The following is a 13,402-nucleotide window of genomic DNA, read 5'->3' on the forward strand; positions in this document are numbered from 1 at the left end:
AGAACATATTTGCCAACAATATCACCGATAAGGGTTTAATCTCCAACATTTACAAGGAACTCATGAAACTTAATAATAGTAAGATAAACGATCCAATCAAAAAATGGGCAATGGACCTAGATAGACACTTTTCAAAAGAGGACATACAGAGGGCCGAAGTCACTAATTATACGAGAGATGCAAATCAAAATGACAATGCGGTATCACCTCACACCTGTCAGAATGGCCATCATCAACAAATCAATAAACAACAAGTGTTGGAGAGGATGTGGAGAAATAGGAACCCTTCTGCACTGCTGGTGGGAATGCAGACTAGTGCAGGCACTGTGGAGAACAGTATGGAGCTTCCTCAAAAAACTAAAAATGGAACTCCCATTTGACCCAGTGATCCCACTTCTAGGAATATATCCCAAGAAGCCAGAAACACCAATCAGAAAGGATATATGCACCCCTATGTTCATAGCAGTACAATTCACCATAGCTAAGATTTGGAAACAGCCTAAGTGCCCATCAGCAGATTAGTGGATTAGAAAGCTGTGGTACATCTACACGATGGAATACTATGCTGCAGTAAAAAAGAAGGAACTCTTGCCTTTTGCAACAGCTTGGATGGAACTGGAGAGCATTATGCTAAGTGAAATAAGCCAGTCAGAGAAAGATAAATACCACATGATCTCACTTATTTGTGGATTATAGAGAACAACATAGACTGATGAAAAGGGACAGACCCAAAGACTGAGAAATAGCGATCAGGCTATCAATCCCCAGAAGGAAAGTAGGGGAGGGTGGGGGTAAGGGGAAGAGATCAACCAAAGGACTTGTATGCATGCATATAAGCCAAACCAATGGACATGGACAACAGGAGGATGAGAGCATGAGTGGGGGGAGAGGGGAGGTTGGGGGTTAATGGGGGGGATGAGGACACATTTGTAATTCCTTAACTAATAAAGAATTTAAAGATTAAAAAAAATAAAAATAAAAAAGTGCATTCAGAAGGGTCAAGAATTACATTTATATTTATAATATCAGAAGCAGCATTACTTATATCAGAAAGCTAAAAAAATATATAATAATTTTAGATAATGACCTCAACTGTTTAAAAATATAGTTATTATAGTTATTATAAAGAAATACATAAAAATGTCAATGTTATGTAGATCTATGTGGAAGGACTATGGTTTTTTTGTTTGTGTTTTGTGTAGGGGGGGTTGGGGGGGACTTGCATTATGTACAGAAAAAATGGGAAGGCTCACTAGAACTACTAGTAGAATTTAATCATAAAGTTGATAGAAGTGAGGAAAGGGATTGGATGAATTATATATAGTAAATGGCAGGATTTAAGAATAGAGTGAAATTGCAGCTATATCTTTATTTTCTGATAAGTCAACTATGCATACTCAAACTGTACTTCTCATACAACCTAGACCTGAAATGCAAGCTAATGACTTCCTCTGTTACTTAGCAATAGAAATAGTGGTGGGCTCCAAAGCTGGAGGAAGGCTGGTTGCACTGGATTTAAGAAATGGTCAAGAATATACTAATCCTGCCTACTGCTATACCATGGGAATCCAAGGGTTTTTCCAAAGTAATGATTTTCAATTTTTATTTGACTCGCTGTGTCTAATGTAATCTTTAGTTTAAAAGTGAATTTTTTTTCTTTTCCAACGAAACACCAAATGGCGGATGACGCCGGTGCTGCGGAAGGGCCCGGAGGCCCCGGAGGCCCCGGAATAGGAGGTCACGGTGGCTTCCATGGAGGATTTGGCAGTGGCATCCGAGGCTGGCGTCGAGGCCGGGGTCGCGGCCGGGGCGAGGCCGCGGAGCTCGTGGAGGCAAGGCCGAGGACAAGGAGTGGATCCCTGTCACCAAGTTGGGCCGCCTGGTCAAGGACATGAAAATCAAGTCCCTAGAGGAAATCTACCTGTTCTCCTTGCCCATCAAGGAATCGGAGATCATTGACTTTTTCTTGGGGACATCCCTCAAGGACGAAGTCTTGAAGATCATGCCTTTGTAAAAGCAGACACATGCTGGCCAGAGGACCCGGTTCAAGGCATTTGTCGCCGTTGGGGACTACAATGGACATGTCGGTCTGGGTGTGAAGTGCTCAAAGGAAGTAGCCACTGCCATCCGTGGAGCCATCATCCTGGCCAAGCTCTCCATTGTGCCCGTGGGGCGAGGCTACTGGGGAAACAAGATTGGCAAGCCCCACACCATACCTTGCAAGGTGACTGGCCGCTGTGGCTCTGTACTGGTGCGCCTCATCCCTGCCCCTAGGGGTACGGGCATTGTGTCAGCCCCTGTGCCTAAGAAGTTGCTGATGATGGCTGGTATTGACGACTGCTACACTTCGGCCAGGGGCTGCACTGCCACCCTGGGCAACTTCGCCAAGGCCACCTTTGATGCCATCTCTAAGACCTACAGCTATCTCACCCCAGATCTCTGGAAAGAGACCGTGTTCACCAAATCTCCCTATCAGGAATTCACTGACCATCTTGTCAAGACCCACACCAGAGTTTCTGTGCAGAGGACCCAGGCTCCCGCTGTGGCCACCACATAATTTTATACAAGAAAAATAAAGTGAATTAAGCCTGCTAAAAAAAAAAAAAGTGAGTTTTTTAAAAATCAAGACTGATTTTAAGAATGAATTTTAACATGTACTTTAATCTGTCTAGGAACCTTCACTATACAGTCTAAATTTGGCTTTAAAATCAAGATATAATTCACACAGCATACAATTCACCTTCTTAAAGTATTAGTTTTGTTTAAAAGAACAGTTTTTAACATGGCACAAAAATTTCACAGAGGAAATAATTTTAAATAATTCTACAAAAAAAAAAAAAAGAAAGAAAAAAAAGAAATACGAAGAAGTAAAAAACACCCAACCGGAAAAGCAAAAAGAAAAAAGAATCCAAAAATATGAAGATAGTGTAAGGTGTCTCTGGGACAACTTCAAGCATACCAACATCCAAGTTATGGGGGTGCCAGAAGAAGAGAGCAAGATATTGAAAACCTATTTGAAAAAATAATGACAGAAAACTTCCCCTACCTGGTGAAAGAAATAGACTTACAAGTCCAGGAAGCGCAGAGAACCCCAAACAAAAGGAACCCAAAGAGGACCACACCAAGACACATCATAATTAAAATGCCAAGAGCAAAAGACAAAGAGAGAATCTTAAAAGCAGCAAGAGAAAGAAAGTCAGTTACCTACAAGGGAATACCCATACTACTGTCAGCTGATTTCTCAACAGAAACTATGCAGGCCAGAAGGGAGTGGCAAGAAATATTCAAAGTGATGAATAGCAAGAACCTACAACCAAGATTACTTTACCCAGAAAACCTATCATTCAGAATTAAAGGTCAGATAAAGAGCTTCACAGATAAGAAAGAGCTAAAGGAGTTCATCACCACCAAAACAGTATTATATGAAATGCTGAAAGGTGTTCTTTAAGAAGAGGAAGAAGAAGAAAAAGGTAAAGATAAAAATTATGAACAACAAATACATATCTATCAACAAGTGAATCTAAAAATCAAGTGAATAAAAAATCTGATGAACAGAATAAACTGGTGAATATCATAGAATCGGGGCATAGAAAGAAAGTTTACTGACAATTCTCAGGGGAAAGGGGTATGGGCGTGTGGGAAGAGACTGGACAAAATTCGTACACCTTGCCGAAACCGGTTTGGCTCAGTTGATAGAGCGTCAGCCTGCGGACTGAAAGGTCCCAGGTTCGATTCCGGTCAAGGGCATGTACCTGGGTTGCGGGCACATCCCCAATAGATGTGCAGGAGGCAGCTGATTGATGTTTCTCTCTCATCGATGTTTTTAACTCTCTATCTCTCTCCCTTCCTCTCTGTAAAAAATCAATAAAATATATTTTTAAAAAAATCGTACACCTATGGATGAGGACAGTGCGGGGGAGGGGGGGGGGTAAGGGCAGAGGATGGGGTGGGAACCAGGTGGAGGGGAGCTATGGGGGGGAAAAAGGGGAACAACTGTAATATTCTGAACAATAAAGATTAAAAAAAAATTCCTAAACTGAAATATAGTCATCTACTAAGAGTCTGACTGGGAGAACATGTATTGTGAGCCCTGACTACTAATTTACAGGGTTTTTTTTTAAACCATATCCATTGTCTCCAAGGTGTACTGAAAATTCCACAAAGGGCTGGGTTCCCATGCTCGTTGTTCACTGCTGTGATCAAGAGCAGTGCCCCGTACTGGGGGATCACTGAATAAATAAATGACCAATATGTGTGAGTGAACTGTCCTTATTTCTCAACTGAAATTGGAGTAATCCTCCTTTGAGTAAATAAGGAAGGGGGAAAGAAAAACAAAACAATCTAGCTAGTATGTTAGTCCTTAACTTTTTTTTTTTTTTAGATTAGAGCAGAAGTGATTGATCAGGAATCAGTGTGATTGTAAAAGCAATGGAAATTGGCCATCTACAATAGTTGCAGGAGACAGAAGCACGGATTCTTAAAATTGGGATGGGCATCTTTTTTCCTACAGTAAAATACTCAATGCTCATAGGTATAAAGAAGAAAAATTAAAATGTTAAATGTAAAACACTGGACAATAGCATTAATTCATGGAATTTACTAGTTTCCTAGATAACCTGATATTTTAGGGAAAACTAGCATAAGACTCACCCTCCTAAGAAGTTTCCAAGAATAAAACAAATCAACAACTAAAAGCTAAGGAGTATCCCAGAATAACAAATACCATCAACCATATGTCCACAGAGAAATTCTGCCCCTAGTTTTAGACAGGAAATTGAAATGACTCATTTTGGCCTACATATTTGCTCTGACCTATTACTCAGATACTTCATAGAAACCAGTGCCAGTAAAAGGGGGTGCTACAGCTTCTTACAAAAGTAAAAATACCAGGATCTAAACCACTGATTTTTAAATCACTTTAACCACAACCCGGAGTAATACATTTTACTCGCGATCCAGGTTATACATGCACACTGCTGAAACAACTTTCACAAAACAATACCAGCTCTTACCACATGAGATGTTCTCTGATACTTTCCATTCTCTCTTATTCTACTCTATTCTTTCTCATTTTATTGTATTTCATAAAAGTAATGCTAGTTTTGGCCCATTCGTGGGTTGAGACTTGTAAATTGAAAAACACTGGCATAAATAGGAATAAAGTACTAGAATATAGAATTGCTTTATTATTTTATGATCATATATGTATGCATGTTGAACACACACACACGCACGCACGCACGCACAAAACACTTTAAACCTACAGCTTTCTCAGCAAAGTAAAATGCATATAAGTAAAAGCATGCCTTAGAGCAGCGGTTCTCAACCTGTGGGTCGTGACCCCTTTGGTGGTCGAGCGACCCTTTCACAGGGGTCGCCTAAGACCACCCTGCATATCAGATATTTACATTACGATTCATAACAGTAGCAACATTACAGTTATGAAGTAGCAACGAAAATAATTTTATGGTTGGGTCACAACATGAGGAACTGTATTTAAAGGGCCAGAAGGTTGAGAACCACTGCCTTAGAGTTACAAAACTATTATAAAATTCTACAGTAGGTAGAATATTTTTTCTTTGATGCAACTTTTATTCAGCGGCATTTGGAATCTCTAATGTTCTCCAGTAAATTCGAATAAGTGGACTGATCATTAAATTTATCCCACCAAAAGATTATCTGGATCAATTATCGAATTAGTTCACCCTTCCCAACTTTAAAGGGATTACAGAACTTTAAAATCATTGCACATGCAATGTTTTTGTGGACCTAAAAGACTTAAAAGTCAGGCTTTTCAATCTTAGGAAAGAAGAACAAAGTTGGAGGTATCATGCTACCTGATATCAAACTATACTACAAGGCTATGGTAATCAAAACAGCATGGAACTGGCATAAAAACAGACACATGGATCAATGGAATAGAAGAGAGAATCCAAAAATAAACCCATACCTATATAATCAATTTATGATGACAAAAGAAGCAAGTACATACAATGGGGTGAAGGCAGTCTATTCAATAAATTGTGCGGGGGAAAACGGGACAGATAAAAGCAAAAATAAATAAACTAGATCACTTTCTTACACTACATACAAGAATAAACTAAAAATGGATTTAAGACTTAAATATAAGACCTGAAACCATAAGCTCCTAGCATTAAACTCTTCTATATCACTCTCAGTAACATTTTTTGGATATGTTTCCTTGGGCAAGGGAAACAAGAAAAAATTAACAAATGAAATTATGTCAAACTAAAGAGGTTTTGCATAGCAAAGGAAACCAATAAAATGAAAATAACTATTATACATCTGATAAGGGCTAATATCCAAAATATACAAGGAGTTCATCATACAACTTAACCACAACAAAAACCGCACAATCCGATTAAAAAATGGACAGAGGACCTGAACAGACATTTCTCCAGAGGACATACAGATGGCCAACAGAAATGAAAAGATGTTCAACATCAGTAATCACCAGAGAAATGCAAATTAAAACTACAATAAGATGTCACCTGACAACTGTCAGAATGGTTATCATCAATAAATCAACAAACAACTGTTGGTGAGGATGTGAAGAAAGAACATTCATGTACTATTGGTGGGAATGCAGATTGGTGCAGCCACTATGGAAAACAGGTTCCTCAAAAAATTAAGTGGAACTGCCTTATGACCCAGCAATTCCACTTCTGGAAATATATCAGAAGAAATCCAAAACACTAATTCAAAAAGATCTTCATTCCATGTTCATTCCAGCATTATTTGCACTAGCCAAGATACGGAAGCAACCTAAGTGTCTATCAATAGACAAATGGATAAAGAAGAAATGGTGCATATATACAATGGAATATCACTCAGCAATAAAAAAAAGAATGAAATATTGCCATTTGCAATAGCATGGATAGACCTGGAGGTTATTATGCTAAGTGAAATAAGTCAGAGAAAGACAAATACCATATGATTTCACTTATAAGTAGAATTTAAAAAACAAAATAAATTAACAAATTAATAGATACAGAGAATCTATCTATATATAAAAGCATAATATGCAAATTGGACGGCAGGCAGAACGACCAGTCGCTATGACGTGCACTGACCACCTGGGGGCTGCCCCCAGCCCACAGGCCCTGATTGCCTGATGGGGAATGGGGAACCGGGGGTGGGGCCAGCTGCGGGGGAAAATTGGCCCTGATCGCAAGCCAAGCCTAGGGACCCTACCCATGCATGAATTTCATACGCTGGGCCTCTACTAAGCTGATAAAAACTCATAGATATAGAAAGGAAGGAGCTTGGGAGGCTAGGAGAAGAAGGGGGAGGGATTAAGGAGTACAAATCAGCTGTTATAAAATAGTCATGGGGCTATAAAGCACAACATAGGGAATACAGTCAATAATATTGTAATAACTATGTATGGTGCCAGGTGGGTACTAGATTTATTGGAGGGATCAGGGCCTTCCCCCGGCTGCGGGCTGCCTGCTGGGCCTTCCTTTGTTCCGCCTCGCCCCCCTTCCCATGTCATAGCAAGTGGTGAACTCCCAGTGGGTCGAACTCCCAAGGGGACAATTTGCATATTAGCCTTTTATTATATAGGAGGATATGTCAATGGTAATTGGGAAATAAAAGTCAGGCTTTTAATAGTCTGACTTATGCCTATTTTGAGTTTTTTTTAATTTATTAATCGATTGGAGAGAGAACAAACTATCAATTTGCTGTTCCACTGATATGTCTTCATTGGCTGATTCTTGTCTGTTCCCTGACCAGGGAGAACCCACAACCTTGGTGTGGCTGGAGGACGCTCTAACCAACTGAGCCACAGCCAGGCCTGCCTACTTCAGTGCTGATGTGTCACTGATCAGCAGTCTGATTTCTTCATTTACTTCCCCCGGTCCCCCCGCAGTTTATGCTGAGTTAGCAGGAGGTTTCAGGGAGTCCCCTGGGGGCTGCTCTCTCGCTTTCTTAGATGGAGGGGTACCCACTGTTTTCCCTCCTAGAAATCCTCCTGGTTCGCGTCAGCACCCTGTGGCTGAGGGCGGCTACACCCCACATGTGTGGCCCGCTGGGCCTCCCCATGGAACCTCTGGGCTCTCACACCGCAGGCTTCCACCGGCTTAGGACAAACAAAGTTTCAGGACCAACAAACTCCAAGAGCTCAGGACGCACCACAGGCGGAGCTCAGTCCGAGGGAAACTTACCGAGAGGCGAGCTGCGGGCAGCGGTCCTCCCCTGCGTCTCGGGCCGAATCCTCCGCACCTGCCTTCCCGCCCATCTTGTCGCCAAAGCTTCCAATGGACAAAACTAAAACAGCTTAGTAACAAGTATGATGTCCTTTATTCCGGAGAAAGCGGCCAGGGACGGGGGAGCCGGAGCCCGCAGGCCGTGGAGCCCCGTTCCCGGGATGCTGGGAGCGAGGGACCCGTGCGGGGCGGAGGAGACCCCGGGAAACGAGCGGGACTGGCTGGAGGCCTACGTCCCTCCGGCTCAGGTCAACCGCCTGCAGCTGAGCCGGGGGCTGCACAGCTGCTCCCTCTAAGGCCGGCCTGATGGGTGCAGGTTTAGGTCGTGACGGAACCTCCATTTTCTGGGCCCCCATAGATGAGTTACCTCCTTGGAGGGTAATGGCATAAACAGGCCTTTGATTATCTTCCTACCTTGTCCCAAAGCAGGACACTGGCAGATCTCCTTCTCTCTTTGTAGAAACGCTAGCTTCTATCAGCTGAACGTTAGAATCTATACAAGAGAACGAGCCTCAGCAGTGCTTCTCATTTCTGGGGGCATTTTAGAATCACCTCGACACTTCGAACGTTTTTAAAATCTATTTAGGTTTTACTAGATTCTCTGGAACCCAGTGAGGCCCCAGTCTCACTCTCGGAGGCTCTAATTTAATTGGTGGCTGGGGAACCTTGGAGCAGCAGTGGCAGTTTGTTTGCTTTTTTATTATTACTACTTTTTTATATAGAACGCTTCACGAATTTGCGTGTCATCCTTGTGCAAGGGCCATGCTAATCTTCTCTGTATTGTTCCTTTTTTTTTTTTTTTTTTTCTTAGTGTATGTGCTGCCGAAGCGAGCACTGTTTCATTTTTTTAAGCCACAGAGGTGATTCTGATGTGTTTGTGACTCGCTGGTATAAAGGTGGGGGAGGACAGCGGGATCTCAGCGAGGTGCAAAATCCTAAAATGGCATATTGAGATAGAAGGCGGATTATTAAATGAGATATGTTTGTAATGCTGCCAGGCACAGAGCACTGACAAGTGCTCCTGGCGGAGACTGACAATGAGCTTTCCTCCGGCCCAGGAGCAGTTTTTGGCCTTTGTAAGTAAATTCAGGGCCTCTTAGACCTGTTAACAGAGCCATGGTGATGAGGGTCACCAGGTGTGGCTGTGCAGACGTGCCCTCCCAAGGCTGCTGGGTGAGCTGAGCATGGAATCCAGCCCCGGGTCTCTACCCAAACCCTGACGTGGCCTCCACCTTGAAACACTGGCAAAGATACCAGAATGCCAGTGGCCTGCCATGAGGACCTGTGTCAGAAGCTGCCCACTGCCTCTTCCCAGTGTACAGAGTGCTCCGTAAGGCCAATGTGACCTTCAAATAAGAGGCTTCATTTCTGTTAAAAATAAGGGAAGAGAGGCATTCGAGGAAGCCTGTGCTTTTCTGAGTCGCTCTCTTCCGGGCTCAGTGCGGTGATCGGCTTGGCCCGTGGAAATCAACGAGAACTTGCCCGCCAGAAAAACATGAAGAAATCCCAGGAAATTAGCAAGGGAAAAAGAAAGAGGATAACTTGACTACCTCTCAGAGAAAACAGACTCTGAGATCATGCAACAAAAGCAGAAAGCAGCTCATGAGAAGAAGTCCATGCAGACAAGAGAAAAATGATGACTGACAATTGGGAAAACCTGGGTACTACTGCCAACTAGGTGTATTATAAGCTTTATGATCGAGATTTTGTAGCGTGAACAATGTCATTACATATGTTACAACATATCTTTATAAAAACTATTTTAAACTTTACCTTTCAGGCGGGCTTAGTGTAATGTTTCAGAACCATTCTTCAAAGAATGAAACACTAACCATGCATGTGAAAAATAAAATAAATAAATAAGGGAAGAGATTTACTCCCCCGCTCTTCTTGACAGACTATCTACCTTAGAAAACTTATAAATACAAGTATTTTCTCAGTCTCATTGAAATGTATCTTTTTAGAAACTAAATAAGCCCTGTCAGCTTTATGTAAAAACAGGAATGTCCTTCTCCATGACCTGGGACCCATCTCTGCAATATGAGCATCGGGAGGTGGCACCGCTCCCTGGGTCTGTGGGACACAGGAGGCTAGCTCCAGGTTGTAACAGTACTTCCTGTCATAGAGAGAGTTTGTCCCCCCACCCTCTGGATGATTAGTTCATGTAGGTGCTCACCCGTTACCAGGTTGCGTTAGGAAGAACTGTGTGTAACTATTGGTGCTGTCGAGTTCTCTTAGTTAATAACTAGTTATTGTTTATCTTGAGGACTTATGTGCAATGGGTCACATCTGTTTGGCTCTAGAAAGGGTTGAGAGCTGTCTTTGCAATCAACCTCGTGGCCAAGTGCCTGCGGGAAGCATCACTCCGATTTAATGCTCAGTGGATAAAACAGTGTTTTCTTCTGCTGTTACCCTTGTGGAGAGGATTTCTAGGCTGAAAGATTTGTGTTTTTTAAAAAATTATATTTTTACAGCAGCACCTTCATCCTTCATTCTGAAGTTACTGTTTCTTTTTTACTCACACTTCCAGATCCATAGGGAGAAGTATTTTAGGTATATAGGTGGGGTGGGGTTTTTTGTTATATATTTTTTAAATCCTTGCCTGAGGATGTGTTTTAATTGATTTTAGAGAGAGGAAAGGAAAGAGAAACATTGATGTGAGAAACATCAGTTGGTTGCCTTTTGTATTGGTCCTGACCGGGTTTTGAACCCACAGCCTAGGTTTGTGCCCTGACCAGGAAGCAAAACCTTTCGGTGTAAGGTCCACAGTCCAACTAACTGAGCCACCCGGCCAGGGCAAGGCATATAGATGTTTTTGTTATAAACCTCCTACCTTCTACCCAGCTCCTAACATAAAAGTTAAAGTAATTGGAAATAGTGATGTTACAAGAAGTTGAGGCTATGATTGTAGTTTTTTGGCTTGTAGTTGAGTAATTACATGCCAGTCTGTCGTGTTGAATAAGAAATATGTTAATGATTCCATTTCTTTAACAGAAAAAAGAAAAAGTTGTTTGGTTTTTAATTTTGTATGCACATTTTGTGACAAATAGAAATTAATTTTATCATCCAATAATCTGTTCATCTTTCTCTAGTCTAAATGGTTTCCTTCATTACTTTTCATTGTAAAAAACATATCAAAGTAATACATATACATAGTTATGTATCAAAGTAAAACATAAACACATAGTTTTTTTTTTTTTAAGGCCAAATAATTCTACGTAGCTTATAATGAAAAACAGCAGGGACTTATCAGCATTTCAGCATCAGGACTTGATCAGAGAAACAGAACACTAGCAATGATATAGAATAGTGATTCTCAACCTTCTGGCCCTTTAAATACAGTTCCTCATGTTGTGACCCAACCATAAAATTATTTTTGTTGCTACTTCATAACTGTAATGTTGCTACTGTTATGAATCGTAATGTAAATATCTGACATGCAGGGTGGTCTTAGGCGACCCCTGTGAAAGGGTCGTTCGACCCCCAAAGGGGTCGCGACCCACAGGTTTGAGAACTGCTGATGAGAATAAAGGAGCTGTGAGAGAGGTGTTACCTGACACAATTGTGGGAGCCTGTGGAAGAGTCTGTGTAAGGCTTTTGCTTCTGCATCTGGGCCCCAGGCCTAAAATCAGCAGGGCAGGCAGTCTGGAAGGGAAGATAGACTTGAAGTGGGAGAGAGAAAGGACAAACTTGAACCTGCACCAACCTCTCACGCTTGCCAAGCCTCTAACTTGGGTGAGGCAGGTGCCCTTCATCACAGAGCTAAACCTTGCCTGGCCCGGGGCTGATGAAGCCGAAAAATGTCACATCTGAGTTATTTCCTAGAATGACTAAGTGAATCTATCAAAGTAAACACCTGAGTTTATTTCCTCAGCATGCTGATCTCCCTTACAAGAGTTTAAGAGCTCTTAAACCGTTTATTAAATGTTCTAAGAATGTACTTATGGAGTAAAAATTGGTGGTCCCACGCCAGTTGGGCAGCCTGCGAACGAATGTGTCTGTGTATATATGCTCATTGCAGGAGAGTTGGAAAATACTGAAAAGTAGAGAGAAAACACACACAAAGGCACAGTAGCTTAGGCATTCCTTATTTCTCCCTGGATCTGACCTCTTGGTTTATATTTTTGGGGTGTAGGAGATACACCTTCCTACAAAAGGTATGGTTCACACATTTGGTATGTAGTAAAAACAGTTCCTAAAATATGCCCAGGGTGGCAAAACAAAATCCACAAAATGCCCCTCCCTTTTCTGGCCCATGACAGAACATCATTCTGAGTATGTGCAACATGTCTATGTATCTATGTACACACACATGTAAAACTACTATATGTATTTTTATCCCAGTGCCCTTATGCTTCCACTTTCTTATGGCTGAGATGCAACTGTGTTTCAGACTTCTCTACGGAAAAGTCCTGGAAAGCCTTTCAAAGCCAAGAACCTGAATGGTTTGGGATAATCTTTTCAGCTACTCACGTTAAGATTTATTTGTGTAAGAGCATTAAAGGTCATCTTAAGAACCTCCTGTTAAAACAATATTAAAACAATCTAATACTAATGTAGAATATAACAATTTGAAATTCCACTTGAGGTGGCTGTTCACAAGAGAATTTGAAGTTTAAGCCAAAGTTACGATGAACTAGTATTAAGTAAAGTATCAATAGCCATCTTACGAACATCAAATGTGAACTCGACACTCAGCTCCTCCCATAAGCCAGGAACTGGATTAGGTGCTGGGGGAGTTGCAGAGCTGAGTAAATAAAACACACCATCTCTGCCCCCAGGAAACACGGGGTAGGGGTGGGGCCAACAGAAGTAGAAATTTAAATGCAATATAACAGAATAAAACAAATTGATTTAAAGGAGCCATGGGAATCTGGAAGGTCCCATGGAGAGACAGAGTTGAGGGCCCTAAGTGAGCCACAATAGGTGGTAACAAGGTTATCAGAATTTTGCATGGTATCCGTGTTCCTGAAAAAGGAACAGTTCAGCAGGCTGGATAGAATCTAAGCTTCAAGATGCTGCATGGTTCTTCGGACTTGTTTGTGCTACTTTATAGATGCAGTAAAAACCATGAATTGATTTGGGATATGGGGGAGAAAAGAAGAAAAGCCCTTGTTGTGTGGTGGAGTTGGAGAAAACAGTATGAACAAGAACTCAGAGTCAGGAGAATG

At 41.7% G+C, this 13,402-nt stretch overlaps 3 pseudogenes; 2 read left to right on the forward strand and 1 right to left on the reverse strand.

The window, feature by feature from the left end:
- The first annotated feature begins 1,661 nt into the window (after positions 1–1,661).
- On the forward strand, positions 1,662–2,606 carry LOC118666233 (annotated as a pseudogene).
- A 6,337-nt stretch (positions 2,607–8,943) lies between these two features.
- Positions 8,944–9,029, reverse strand: LOC118666653 (annotated as a pseudogene).
- A 239-nt stretch (positions 9,030–9,268) lies between these two features.
- Positions 9,269–10,102, forward strand: LOC118666581 (annotated as a pseudogene).
- Positions 10,103–13,402: the final 3,300 nt, after the last annotated feature.

Source organism: Myotis myotis, unplaced genomic scaffold (assembly GCF_014108235.1).
Source record: "Myotis myotis isolate mMyoMyo1 unplaced genomic scaffold, mMyoMyo1.p scaffold_m19_p_11, whole genome shotgun sequence".
In the NCBI taxonomy this organism is placed as follows: domain Eukaryota; kingdom Metazoa; phylum Chordata; class Mammalia; order Chiroptera; family Vespertilionidae; genus Myotis; species Myotis myotis.